General features: G+C 44.3%; 1 protein-coding gene across 1 annotated transcript in view; it reads right to left on the reverse strand.

The window, feature by feature from the left end:
• SUN3 (Sad1 and UNC84 domain containing 3) overlaps window positions 1-13,771 on the reverse strand; it is a 60,782-nt gene that overhangs the window by 46,312 nt on the left and 699 nt on the right. The window lies entirely within an intron of this gene.

A 13,771-nucleotide genomic window follows, 5' to 3' on the forward strand; every position in this document is an offset into this window, starting at 1 on the left:
CTGTGGGGAAAAGAAAAAAAACAAAGTATTATTACAACTGAAATGTTAATTTGGTTATTTCCTTTTCAGAATATACTCACCATTCATTGTACATCTGTTAATCCAAAATTAAAGGTTTTAAGTCATATTACCAAAAAAAGCATCTGTCTGAATGCAGTGTTTTCTGAATTAGTTTGCATTGATTTAGCAATACTTTTTAATTAGTTTGGTATGAAAATTGGTTAGACACTATTATAAAAGTGGGCCTATTACCAATTCAAAGCCAAAAAACATAGGGTGAAATCCTGACCCTATTGAAGACAGTCGGAGTTTTGCCATTCACTTCAGTGGGATCAAGACTTCACTTACCATTTCAAACACCAGTTCAGGTTTCTAAATAAATGGTAAACGTATTTATCACATAATTTACAAAACTCAAGTCCTTAAATAAATCTTATAATGTCCACATAATAAGCAAACACATTCTTATTAAGTATAAAGAACTGCTTGAATTTTCCCAGGAGATTTAACTATTTGGAAAGGTTGAAAAGGTAGTAACAAGCTGTTTCTCAGAAAGAGGAAGACAAAGAATGTCAGCTGAAAGTCAGCATTTCAAATTCAGGGCAATTTCTTTGCGACCTATGAATCAAAAATAGTTCGACAAATTTTCTTCCTGCTTGCAGAAGTCTTTTGCCTTCAGAGTAAATGTGGAAATTTGCCCAAACATATCCCCAAAATTATAGGCATGCTAAAATAAGACTTTATAATGAAAGCTTGTTACAACCTGAATCATGCAGAGCTGCTGCCTCTCCATAATGATACATGTCTTTGGGAGAAAGGGGATTTGTGTGTGGAAATTGTTTACATATAGCAGGCAGATTGTGAACAGTTCTGTATCAGGATTTCAAAAAGGTACTATAATATATATATTTTGTATAAGAGCTCCTGCTTTATAAGGGACAGATGGTATGGTCAGTTACAAAATGCCATACTTGTTGTAGTACCTACCTGTAGCTCCACAAAGTGTTCAGGAGAATAAATACTCTATGTAGCTTCATGAAAATCTTGTAGAATGATACACTCATACATTTCTCCAAGCCACACCCTGGGAATACAGCATTTGTCAGCTGATACAGCATTGTAAACTGTATGCCTGCTGACAGGATTACATCTATTGTTAGTGTCTGAAAAGAATGACTACCTTACAGTACAATGGACAGTTCTAGTTGTACATTTCTAACAATGATGACCTATGACCATAAGATCAATGTCATTCATAAAAGCCTCAGGAATACCTATATTACTTAAATTGTAAGAAGTCATATTGTCATTTAATCTCCTCTTTTTCACTGTAAAAGAAACCTCTCCTGTGTTAAGTGGAATGTTCTTCAGTGCTCACTGTCGTGGGCTTTAGTGAAGGAAAACAAGAGGAAGAGAGAATGAAAATCAGAAAAGAGAGGAAGTGGGAATAATTCTTCAGATTTAAGCAATTCAGCTATATGATGGCTATGAGCAAAGTCCACCTTTAAATCATTTACATTTTTGCTTACTGATGTTGTTGTGGGGGTTTTATACGCCTATGGTGATTTGTGACCTAAATACTTAAGATAGATATTGAACTTCTTTCAGTCTGTTAAACAGGCTCTTAGTGCCCTGTCAAATTTCCTTTTAAGGAGTTCCCTCCAAGAACATATATAGTGGAATTCAGTAAATGAGTGAGAAACAACTTATTTAAATATTTTCTTAGAAAAATGTTTTGAAATTAATCAAATTATTTGTTTGTAGTCTCTGATACAGACTGCCAAAAAAATCTATCATTTAAAGGAACTGCTACAGAGTATGGTAATCTATTTAATACTGTTAGCTTGGACAGGGGAATTATAAGCAAAGCAAAGGAGTCTGGTTAGGCCTTCCTTTTCTGTATTGCTCTTTGTTTCATACTTGTAATATTTCCTCCTCTCTCCTCACACAGCTCTATCCAAAATTTCCCAAATTAATTTAAAACTAGGTTTGGGTACATAAGTCCTCTTCCTTGCCATTTACCCCTCTGGTAGAGTTCTTACCTAACAATTTTGTTTAATGATTGTAGCAGGGGAATGGAAGTCAGGCTTCACCATGTGTTCCTGACTTGGCCACTGAATCACTCCGACCTCACTCTGCCCTATTTAACTCAATTAAAAGCAGGTACATCAGAGGCTCTCAAATTCACCCCCCCACACACACACAATGTGGCATCCTTGTGGCATTTTAGACATGAATTTATTTGGACATGAGCTTTTGTGGGCCATGAAAGTTTATGCCCAAATAAATTTGTGAGTCTCTAAGGTGCCACAAAGACTCCTCATTGTTTTTGCTGATACAGACTAATACGTTTACCACTCTGAAACCTGTCATTTTTTTCAGTGTGTAGACTACATTTGAAAAGAGAGAATGTAAATAGGAGGGTATAAGACAATTGTTTAACATCCCTGTAGCTTCCTTTACTGTCTAAGGTTATTTTTCCATATATTTGAATATACATTTAGCTTCTTTAAAGTGATTTAGCAAGAGGAAACGAGAAGATTTTACGCCATGCAACCAGCCAGCAAGCGATGGACCACAGTCTGAATAGCACTGGGGTTACAATATTAACTGCCTTTAGTATAGTATCACACAGTAATTTTGAGAATTTTCATCTTTGTAAAACACTTTGAGATCCATGTACTGAAGTTATCCTTCTTGTAAACCTTGTACAATGAAGGGCTAGAGCAGAAACATTCATTTCAGACTGTCCCGTGGAGATCTAATCAAAATATGATAATGAAACAAGTCAGAGGATTTTGGACTAATTGAATTTTTTGTAATTATTTTACTTACATTCACTTGTCATAAGCAGGGTTCCCTCACTCTGGATTTCTTGCTGCAAACAGTCCTTACACACTCCTGCATAGGTTCAAATGCTTTATTTACAATTTGCTACCTAAGGGTACATCTACACTACCCACTGGATCGGTGGGTAGCAATTGATCTATCAGGGATCGATTTATCATGTGTAGTGTAGACACAATAAATCGATCCCCAATCGGAACTCCAGCTCGGCGAGAGGTGGAAGGAAAGTCAATGGGGGAGCCGCAGCACGCCACGAGGACACAAAGTAAGTAATTTTAATTCAGTCTAAGATACGTTGACTTCAGCTACGGTATTCTTGTAGCTGAAGTTGCGTATCTTAGATCAGTTCCTCCCCCCGCAGTGTAGACCAGGCCTAAATGCTTGTCCTTCACATCCCTGAGTAACGTAAATTATACCAACCTAGTGGACACTGCTATGTTGGTTTGAGAGCATCTTGTGGGAGGTAGAGTAATTAAGCTGAGGGAAGAGCTATCATTTATTCACATCCCTGAGCAATGTAAGTTATACTGAAGTAAGTGGTAGTGTAGACCTGGCCTAACTGTTGTAGTGTAGAGGTAGCCTGAGATCCAGGGCTTTTCTGAACATTCCTTCTAGACTTCTCTCCGCACCTTGTCCTGTCTTTTTTTTACGTGTCCTCAGCTGATGATCTAAATTCCCTTGTTACTTTGGTTAATCACCTGGTGCTTAATCAATTATCTCATCAAGTTGGCCCATTTGAGGGCAATTACAAAGTACACAAAGTGAGGTCAGCCTTAGGCTACTCTACACATTCATTTGACAACACGAGTCTTATTTACTTTTGGGCAGATTTTCAAATTTTCTCAGCCCTCAGCAACTCCTGTTGAAGCTCCTTGATGTTGAGCACTTTTGAACATCTGGCCACTTCATGTAGATACCGAAGTCAAAGGTGAACACTTTTGAAAATCTGACCCTTCATGTCTTAAAAGGTGAAATGGTTTTATAGTGGTACAGGAGTCAACCCCAGAAGTGGCTGCCTTTAAGAGTTCATGATGTGATTTCTTTTCTTTTCTGTATGTGTAGTATACAGAATTCACACATACACAGAGTTAAAGTTAATAAGTTATTCTCACCCAAAGTAACCACTTATGAGAGTCTGGGAGAGGCATTATTTATTGTGCTTATCCATCAAAAAAGTATTAGTTCATTCAAGTGGTTCTGCATATTCACACTTAAGATTTTGTGCCACCTAGAGGTGCCTCATGGTAGAACCTTCTACAATTAACACCTCTTAGATCACAGTTTAGAAAACCTTTGTTCTAATCTACTTTTTTTACCTTTTGTCAAACTCACAGGTCATTTTTATGTCCCTGTCCTGCATTCCTTACAGTCAAGGAGAGTTTTTCTTAATGAAAGAGTGTGGGATTGGGCCCCAAACTTCCTGATCCTGGGAAATATATATATCTCCTCTCCTAGCACATTTTTATCATTTTTCCTTATTGAAATAAAGAAAACGTTTAGTTTCTCAGCAGCATCTGTCATGTTCTCCATATAGTGTCACAAGGGGCCTGAAGTCTCTCTCACTGACCTCTTGTTCTTTAAATACTTGGGAACTTTTTTCTTGTTTATTTTTGTATCTTTTACAATTTTTCACTTCTGTCTTTGCTATCCCGATGGTTCTTACTTTGCTTTTACTTTAAATATACTGTATATTTTCTCAATAGCAATCACATTATTGATTTGCTTTTTTTAACTTATACTCCTTTGCAATTCGGGTCTTAGATATGGGTCTAAGTGCTTAGGTCACACAGGAAGTCTGTAACAACACAGGGAAATCTGAATCCACATCCTCACTATTTTACACTGGATGACTGAATAAAATATATTTGTTTTCAGTACCCTACATTTTCTCCCAACACCTCCAAGCAAAGCCTCTGCTCCTTCTCCAGGTAATGCATCAGCTATATTTTTCTGCAAAATACTGTTGTATAATTAGTATTTATTTTAAGAAAGTGGCACCCTTTTAATACCTAGATTGTAAGTATAATATGCATATTACAGTTAACTGTTTAATTTCTACCAAAATACATATTCTTATTGCACTACTGGTGAACACAGACTTGTTCAATTAGTGAGCTATGGCAACCAAGTAACTGGTTCCCAGCCCTAAAGGGCTTACATTGAGTCACAACCTGATATTATACAGCATACTAAATACAGAACAGAATAGCAGGCAGTATTGTAGTTGAAGAATAAATAACCTTTAAGGATATTTTTTAGCTGGATCTTTCAAATTATAATGTTAAAGAATACTTTCTAATTAACTTTTTAAGCTCACATCTTTAGGTAAAGAAAGTTGTAAATTGAATATGTTCCTCCATTTCGTTCTACTAAGTGCATATTTTTCTAATCTTTCATTAGTTTCCAGTAGAAAGTATCCTGGAGACCTCTTTTTGTGCCTAAGAGTTCTTGTCTGAATGTTCTTGTGACAAAGGGAAGCAGCAGCCTTCAAAGGTTTACAAGATCCCAGGCTATCACGTAGCTGGGTGGGTTATATAAGAAAAAGAAAGTTAAGCAGAAGGGTGTGTCCTCTTTTTTTTTTTTTGGCAGGTGGAGGGAGGCTGTGCCTCTGGGGAGTATAGTCAGCATTTGTCAGAGTTTCTCTTTGTTGCAGTTAACTGGAGTTACCTATGCTCCAGTTGCCTAACTCAAGTGAGAATAGCTACATTGCAAAATAATACGCAAGCAGTTGTGTCCACACTAATGCTGCACCCCCTTGTGTGTGCTGCTAGTGTTTCCGGGGGCTTGTCAAGGGCCGGTGCAACCATTTAGGCGAACTAGGCGGTTGCCTAGGGCGCCGAGATTTGGGGGCGCCAAAAAGCGCCCCCAATTTTTTTTTTAAATGGTTGACCAGCCGGCTGCTGCTGGGACAGAGAGGGAGTCTGAGCTGCCGGCGGCAGCCGGCAGCCCAGGGGGTCCCCCGGGTCAAGGCGCAGCCGCGGCAGCCAGCAGCCCAGGGGGGCCCCCGGGTCAGCGTGCCGCCGCGGCAGCCGGCAGCCCAGGGGATCCCCTGGCCCAGGGAAACCCCAGGCTGCCGGCTGCCGCGGAGGCGCACTGACCCTGGGTCAGCGCGCACTGCCGCGGCAGCCGGCAGGCCAGGGGCCCCCTGGGTCAGTGCGCCGCCGTGGCAGCCTGGAGCCCAGGGGGTCCGCTGGGTCAGCGCGCTGCCGTGGCAGCCGGCAGCCGAGGGGGTCCCCCGGGCCAGGGCGCCGCCGCGGCAGCCGGCAGCCCAGGGGATCCCCCAGGTCAGCGCGCCGCCGCAGCAGCCGGCAGCCCAGGGGATCCCCTGGGCCAGGGAAAACCCGGGTTGCCAGCTGCCGCGGAGGCACACTGACCCTGGATCAGCGAGCACTGCTGTGGCAGCCGGCATGCCAGGGGCCCCCTGGGTTAGGGCACCGCTGCGGCAGCCGGCAGCCCAGGGTGTCCCCCGGGTCAGCCCGCCGCCGCAGCAGCCCGGAGCCCAGGGGCTCCCCCGGGTCAGGGCGCCACCGTGGCAGCCGGCAGCCCAGGGTTTCCCTGGGCCAGGTGATCCCCTGGGCTGCTGGCTGCCGCGGCGGCGCGCTAACCCGGGGGATCCCCTGGGCCGCCGGCTGTCGCGGCGGTGCCCTGACCCGGGGGACCCCCTGGGCTCTATCCCATTTAAGTTTGTATATCACTTGGCAATTATTGTTACGAATATTATTACTTATGTATTCTGTGTCCAAAAATGTTCTAGGATCTCTGCAGACAAATAAAAGAGACTCACTAGCCCAAAGAGCCTGTGATCTAAATTAAAAATGACACCAAGTGATAGTGACAAACAATGGGAACAAAATAAGGAAATGGGAAGAGGAGGATACAAAAATCAGGTGACATAGTTACTTGTTAGGTTCACACATGTTCTGCAAAATCTGTACAGTTTTTTATATTCCCTTTCCTGTTTGTATCTAAACTGTTCCCGCATTTCCTAAACTTGAAGTGATTTTCTGTTTCATTACTAAACAGACCCCTTACAAACAATCCATACACCCTTGTGTGTTGTTTTAAACTATTGCATGTGTTAAAACCTACTAAGCCCCCACTTCTTAGCTTAAGAGCTCATTTACACATATTTCCTATCTTACTTTACCACCAACCACCCTTAGCCCAGATCCCCAACCCAGGAGACTGTAAGCCTCTCATCCGCTGATATCTCCACATCTCTTCCATCCCCAGCAATCATGTCCTTATTTCAGTAAGTATTTTCATTGCCCAGAAATGAGAAGTTTACAAAAGTTACTCTTGTTATCAGAGGCCTTGATCCACCTTCATGGAATCATAGAATATCAAGGTTGGAAGGGACCTCAGGAAGTCATCTAGTCCAAGCCCCGCTCAAAGCAGGACCAATCCCCAGACCTTGAAGTCAGTGGAAAAATTCCCACTGATTTCAGTGGGTTTTAGATCAGGCCCAGAGGCTCCAAGAGCCACTTCTTCCTCTTCCTTCACAGAAGCCCTTCAACATCATATTGCCTCCTGTTCCAGCACTCAGCTCAGGCTCTCTGTTAAATAATAAAGAACTTCTGGGGCTATTACCTCAGAAAAGCAGAAAGTTTGTTACTCCTGTTTTATTGTCCCATTTGAAATAATTCTTTAAAATGTAGGTTTCTCTTGTGTAAAGTGACTCAGGATCACCATCTAGCCACAACATGCACGATGCTGAGAAATAATTAGGTGTGGTGGTTGTTTGCTGACAGGTAAAGCCCTGATTTGATACTAAATACTGGAACAGACATGAACTATTAATATCTCTAGAGCTCCCAGGTCTCTCCCATTGATGGCCTCCTCTTTTGCAATCAAGCAAATGGGATTTGCATGTGAATTCTTACAATGTAACATTCAAGGATTAGCTGGACAGCTCGGAGCACCTTGGAGTTGTACCTTCTGTGAACTTTAATCTTTTATCATTCTTTCTAGCAGAGCAGCACAATAGTGGGATCCTAGGTTGTACTAGCCAGATGTTTTCCTTACTAACTTGGAAGGTTGCTCTCCTATTATTTTCTCAGATGCTTGAATTGCACCTATCTCAAGTGAGGTAAAGTAGAACAAGGCAAAACATCTTAACAGATACCTCCTCCATAAGTGATTGCAGGATAGGGGTCTATTTCTTTAAAACAAACCTGGACCACAATGCCTCTGAGAAACTTGACAACCCCTAATATGGAACAACTTTTTGATCCTATCCAGAGCAGTTGCTGTTACACCAGTAGGATAAGATCTGCCTACATCTGTGCTTTTGTTTAGTGTAATGGTTGCAACATAAACCTAACAAGGCTTGAATACTCAGGCTTAAGCTTGAAAGTCATCTTGATCTCTTAATCAATATTTACGTCAAACAGTTGATGAAATTCAAATAGTTAATTATAGTAAGTGACATGCATTCTCTATCCTTTACTTTTAATAGTGAACAAGAAAAAGGACTGATAGGAATAAAATTTCATTTTTTTTCGTTTACAGTTGATGCAGCCTCATGGCAGATTAAAAAAAAAAGGTCTAGGGCACAATTTTGTGACCGTGTATTGTGTATAATGTATGTGATTTTTTTTTGGGGGAGGGGGCGCAAGATGGAAGTTTCACCTAGGGCGCAAAATATCCTTGCACCGGCCCTGGGCTTGTCCCAGGGTTCTTTGCACTGCAGTAAGCGGAGCCACTTTCTGAATTCTTTCCCAGGGAATTGTGGGAGAATGTGTCTGTCGTTTCTGGGCAGATGATAGGAATTGTGGGAAGGGATTGGAGGCCTAGAGGCACTAAAGTGAAGTTAGCTTGTGTCCACATTGCAGAGTGGTCATGTTAGCTGCTGATGAGCAGTCATAACTTGAGCTTTAGGTTAAAAATCCTCCTGTTCAAAATTTGTGTGTGTGGATGGGACTCAAATTAGGGCCAACACTCAAGTTTAACTTTGCAGTGAAGATAATCCCTTAATTGTGTTTGTTTTATTATTGTGCTGTTTAAGTCCTTTGTTTCAAACAATAAATCATACCCTGGGGCAAGGGCTTTTAAAAGACTTGGGCATGGTATTTGCTTCCCTTCCCTGGCTGGTGAAACTGCCCACCAGTATACAGTTCTGTTAGTTCTGGACACCTGCTGCTCTATTCACATGGGTCATATGGGGTTTACAAATGGAATTCTCTTCAGTAAGAGACTTCTTGGCAGTAGCTTGCTTCCCATCTACAACTCCGAAGGAGCATCTAAGGAAGCTAAGAAGCTCCCACATCTTCAGTATGTCTTCCCTGAGGGAGGCTGTGGGGTGCCTGATTCCTTAGTCCTGAGCTGTGATATTTAAAAAGCTCAATAGTGGTGGTCAATTTCCTTTAGCCTATGTCTACACCGCAGCTTGGAGCAGGCCTCCCAGCCCAAGTAGACAGACTTGTGCTAGCAGTGCTTGAGTCAGCATGCTAAAAATATCATCGGGGTGGCACTGAGGGAGGCTACTCAGAGCTATAGTCACCCCAAAATTTGCCTTAGCCCCTCCATAGCCACCTCGGAGCAGCTGCTGTTCTGAAGCTGCCCAACTCTGAAGGCAGAGCAAAGAGAGCAGCTGCTGCTGGTCGGGTGCCCACCTCCAGCAGCAGCAGAGAAGTACGCCAGGTGCCCGAGAGCAGGCGGGAGGCTGGGGTGCCCGAGAGCAGCCCTCAGCCTGTGTCCCCGCCTGCCAGAGTGCATCGCCCAGGGTAGGTGGTGGGTCCAGGTCTTCCAACAGTGGCCTGGACTGACCCACTCTGGCCCAGGCTACTGGGCTCTCCCCCCATGGTGGCTGCTTCCTGAGGGCTCTGCTGGCCCTGAACCTGGGTCCCCCTACCCAGGCAGGTCTTATCAGCTATGAGTAGCCAGCGCCCTGTTCTGCCTCACTCCAGCTTCCAGCCTCTGACCTGGGCAGGAGGAGGAGCCATGAATGGGGTACGGCCATGGAGGGGGTGAAGTCTCATGGCATGGGGAGCACAGCCCCCCCCCAAATTTTCCATCTGGCCCATCTCAGCCCCCCCCAGCAGAAAGAGGCTGGTGCCACCCCTGAATATCCGAGTGGATGTTGTGACTCCAGTTGCAGCTTGTTCCCTGTAGGCTTGAGAGCCCAAGCCCCAATGTCCACACTGCTATTTTGAATGGGTAGCTCTAGCCAAGCCCTGCTAGTGCAAGTCAGTCTACGTGGGGGCGGGGAGAGGCTCGCTTTCAGGTGCAGTGTAGACATACCCTGCAGTGATCTCTGTGACTGACTCAGTTCTTAATAATACAAAGTCTAGGAAGGAAGCAAAACGTGGAGACAGCAGGAGTGATCGGAATTTTTTTCTTCTCACCCACTTTCCTGCTGTGTATGTTTAGGGAAATCCTGATCTGCCTGTCTGCAAGAACACAAGTATCAAAGGAAATGATTCTGGAGCAATGCCAATGGTAAGTGAGCAAGAACCATTCAATTAAATAAAATCCATCTTACAAAAAGCTTATTTGTAGAGAGGCTCAACGGCACTCCTCATTGTTCCATTTCCCAAATATCAAATCTGACATCCTGTTTATAGATGCAACCTATTTATAGATATTTTTATGATATTCATCACCATCTAAACATATGCCCGAGCGTTGAAAACCTGGTTCTGTGGTGAACACAACTTTGCTTAGAAATTAAGCAATTCACCATTTTAAAGGGAAAAACTGATTCCCCCCCCCACTCCATTATTTCCGAAGCTGATATATGTATCTATTAAACAGCCCATTCTCCTGTCATACTTGGGTCAACGTGGATTAAGATTGCTAACGTTTTAAATTATCTTGGTTCACCTCCTTTGTTTCCTATTAATAACACTATTGCTTTTTTGCCTAAGCAGGGAGGGAATTTAAGCTTCAAGATCAAACTTGGTATTACATAACTATATCACTTAATTTGCAATAATAAAGCCTTAACAATTGTACAAAAACATAACACTAATGATTTTCCTACGTCGTCTTATCTATTAATCACACAATATTTGTTGTAGAATAATGAAACAGTATCAAATTCTCTCACTGAGCTATTTTGCTCTTTCAAAAGTGCAATGTGAAAGGTCCATTAGGTAATATTGATATTTTGTTCAGAAATTCACAGAGACCCAGTAATTGTGCTCATGTGGCTTAAGAAAATTTTGGATATGGCATAAGGAAAAAAATGCTAGGTTTTAGAACAGGGGTGGGCAAACCTTTTGGCCCAAGGGTCACATCTAGGTGGGAAAATTGAATGCAGGGCCATGAATGTAGGCTGGGGCAGGGGATTGGGGGTGTGGGAGCAGGTGCAGTGTGCCAGGAAGGGGCTCAGGGCAAGGGGTTGGGGCACAGGAAAGGTGCGGCGTGCATGAGAGTTCAGGGCAGGGGGTTGGGTTGCGAGAGGGGGCTCAGGGCAGGTGGTTGGGATGCCGGAGGGTGCGAGGTGCAGCAAGGGGCTTAGGGCAAGGAGTTGGGGTTCAGGGGCGTGCGGCAGGGGGTTGAGGTGCGGGAGGAGTGCAGCACGGAGTTGGAGTGCAGGGTGCAGGACGGGTCTCAGGGCAGGGGGTTACAGTGCAGGAGGGGGCTCAGGACAGGGGGTTGGAGTGCGGGGTGCAGAAGGGGTTCAGCTGACCTGAAGCGGCTCTGGGGTGGCAGCGGCATGCAGTGGGGCTAAGACAGGCTCCCTGCCTGCCCTGGCCCCGTGCCATGCCACTCACAGAAGTGGCCAGCACCACGTCCCTTTGGTCCCTGGGGGAGGGTGGGCAGAGGGCTCCGTGCACTGCCTTCATCTGTGGGTACCTTCCCCAAAGATCCCATTGGCCACGGTTCCCCATTCCCAGCCAATGGGAGCTGCGGAGGTCGGTGTCTGCAGGTGAGAGCAGAGCACAGAGCCCTCGCCTCCTCTCCTCCCTTCCCCAGGGCTGCAGGGACCGTGGTATCGGCCGCTTCCCAGAGCAGTACGGGGCCCACAGCGCCACAGGGGTGGCAATCCCACGGGCTGGATCCAAAGCCCTAATGGGCCGGATCCAGTCCGCGGACCATAGTTTGCCCACCCCTGTTTTAGAAGGAATCAAGTCAGAGGATACCTGAACACATGGCTACCTTTCATTAGTTCAGCAGAAGGTAAGGGCTAGCACCTTTCTAGAACTTTTCTTTTTCAATTCCTATTGGTTCCCATTTGTTTGGTATTATGGAATCATATACAAATTGTTGGTAAAATTCTCTTAATCACAGAAATTAGAAAGGTCATTTAACCTATCGTCCTGTTGCTAGTGCAGGATTCCACCTGGCAGTATATTATGTAATGCTTTGTTTAGTCTATTTTTAAATATATTTGCACAACTTTACCTTATTGGGTTATACTTTTGCAATAAAGTTTGCATATAAACTCCCAGAACATACCCTGCACATATGAAACACGTACCATAGACACAATTGTTTCCTACACTCAATCCCATAGGCCCTACTGCAGTCCACAAAACTCCTGGAGAATCCCGTAGGCACCTAAACTTACTCAGTGCCTAAGTCTTCAGTCTAGAAGTTCTCTAAGTACTTACGGTTCTGCCTGTGGACAACATGCTCTGCTGCCTCCCTCTAGGGAGCCAAATGCCTATCTCCTGCTTGGGCCCCAGAGCAATTCACAAACTGGGAGAAAGCAGGTGTTTGGTTGCCTACATCACATGTGGGCCCCTATCCAGTGGGCAAACAGAGGCTGCCTACCAGATTGGATCCCATTCAAAATCTAACTGGAGGAGGAGGTGGTAATGTGCCCACTTTTTAACTTTTAGCCCAGTGGTTAGAGCAGTGTTTGCCAAACAGTGGGTCCCAACCCACAAGTGAGTCACAAGGAAGTTCTAGATGGGTTGTCAGACTGCACTGACCCATCACTGGCCCCTGCCCTAGCAAAGAAACATTTGTCTCAGCCTGATACAAAGTGGAGGCCCCTTGGGATGGGGAATGGGGTGTTAGAGAGTGAGTTAGTCCCAGCACTCACCCCAGGGGATGGAGCCTGACTTCTTGCTCCAGGAATTGCAATCTTGTGCATGGGGTCACAGCGCCACTCAGGTTTGGACCAGCCACACCTCTGTCATGAAGGTGCCAAGCCAAACTTGAGTGATGCTGTGACCTTACGCACTAAGTCATAGCACTACTCACTCAGACTTGGCCTAGCCACCCGTCTGTCATGGTGGAGGTTGGCCAGCCCAAACCTGAATGACGCTACAAGGCCATGCACCAGGTTGCAGAACCCTCTGATCAGCATTTCCCATGGGCTAGATTAGGCAGCTTCCCTCTAAGCATGCTAGCTTTTGTGGATTGCTTTCCTATCTCTCCCCATTCATTGCATAGGGAACCTGAGCACCTAACGCAGCGTTGTTTTTGTGATTTTCTAGGTATCTAAAAGGTGCTGTTATGTTCAGTGTGGCAATGACTAAGTCCCTTTGTGGATCAAGGTCAAATTGTTTGAACACATGGTGGTACATATGCCATCAAATCTAGTTTATACACTATATGCAAACTCTAGAAAGACATTGACGTGTGCTTACACTCACTCCATATACATACATGCTGGCTCAGAGCCTGATCCCATTGAAACATATTGCTTACATAGCAAATCTCCCATTGACTTCAAAGGGACCTGAATTTGTACTACTGTATACACATACTGTGCATATTTGCATAGTACACACACATCTATACATCCTGTTAAACATAAAATTATGCTGTGCTGTTGTAGCCATGTCTGTCCCAGCATACTAGAGAGACAAGCTGGGGGCTGTAATACCTTTTACTGGATCAATAACAGAATAACAGAAGTTGGTCCAATAAAATATATTACCTCCCCCAACTTGTCTGAAACAAAAGTAAACACACATCCAATTCCCCTCAGTTAAACGTATCCTACTATACACAAGGCCAAATA

This window comes from Gopherus flavomarginatus, chromosome 2, assembly GCF_025201925.1.
Source record: "Gopherus flavomarginatus isolate rGopFla2 chromosome 2, rGopFla2.mat.asm, whole genome shotgun sequence".
NCBI lineage: Eukaryota > Metazoa > Chordata > Testudines > Testudinidae > Gopherus > Gopherus flavomarginatus.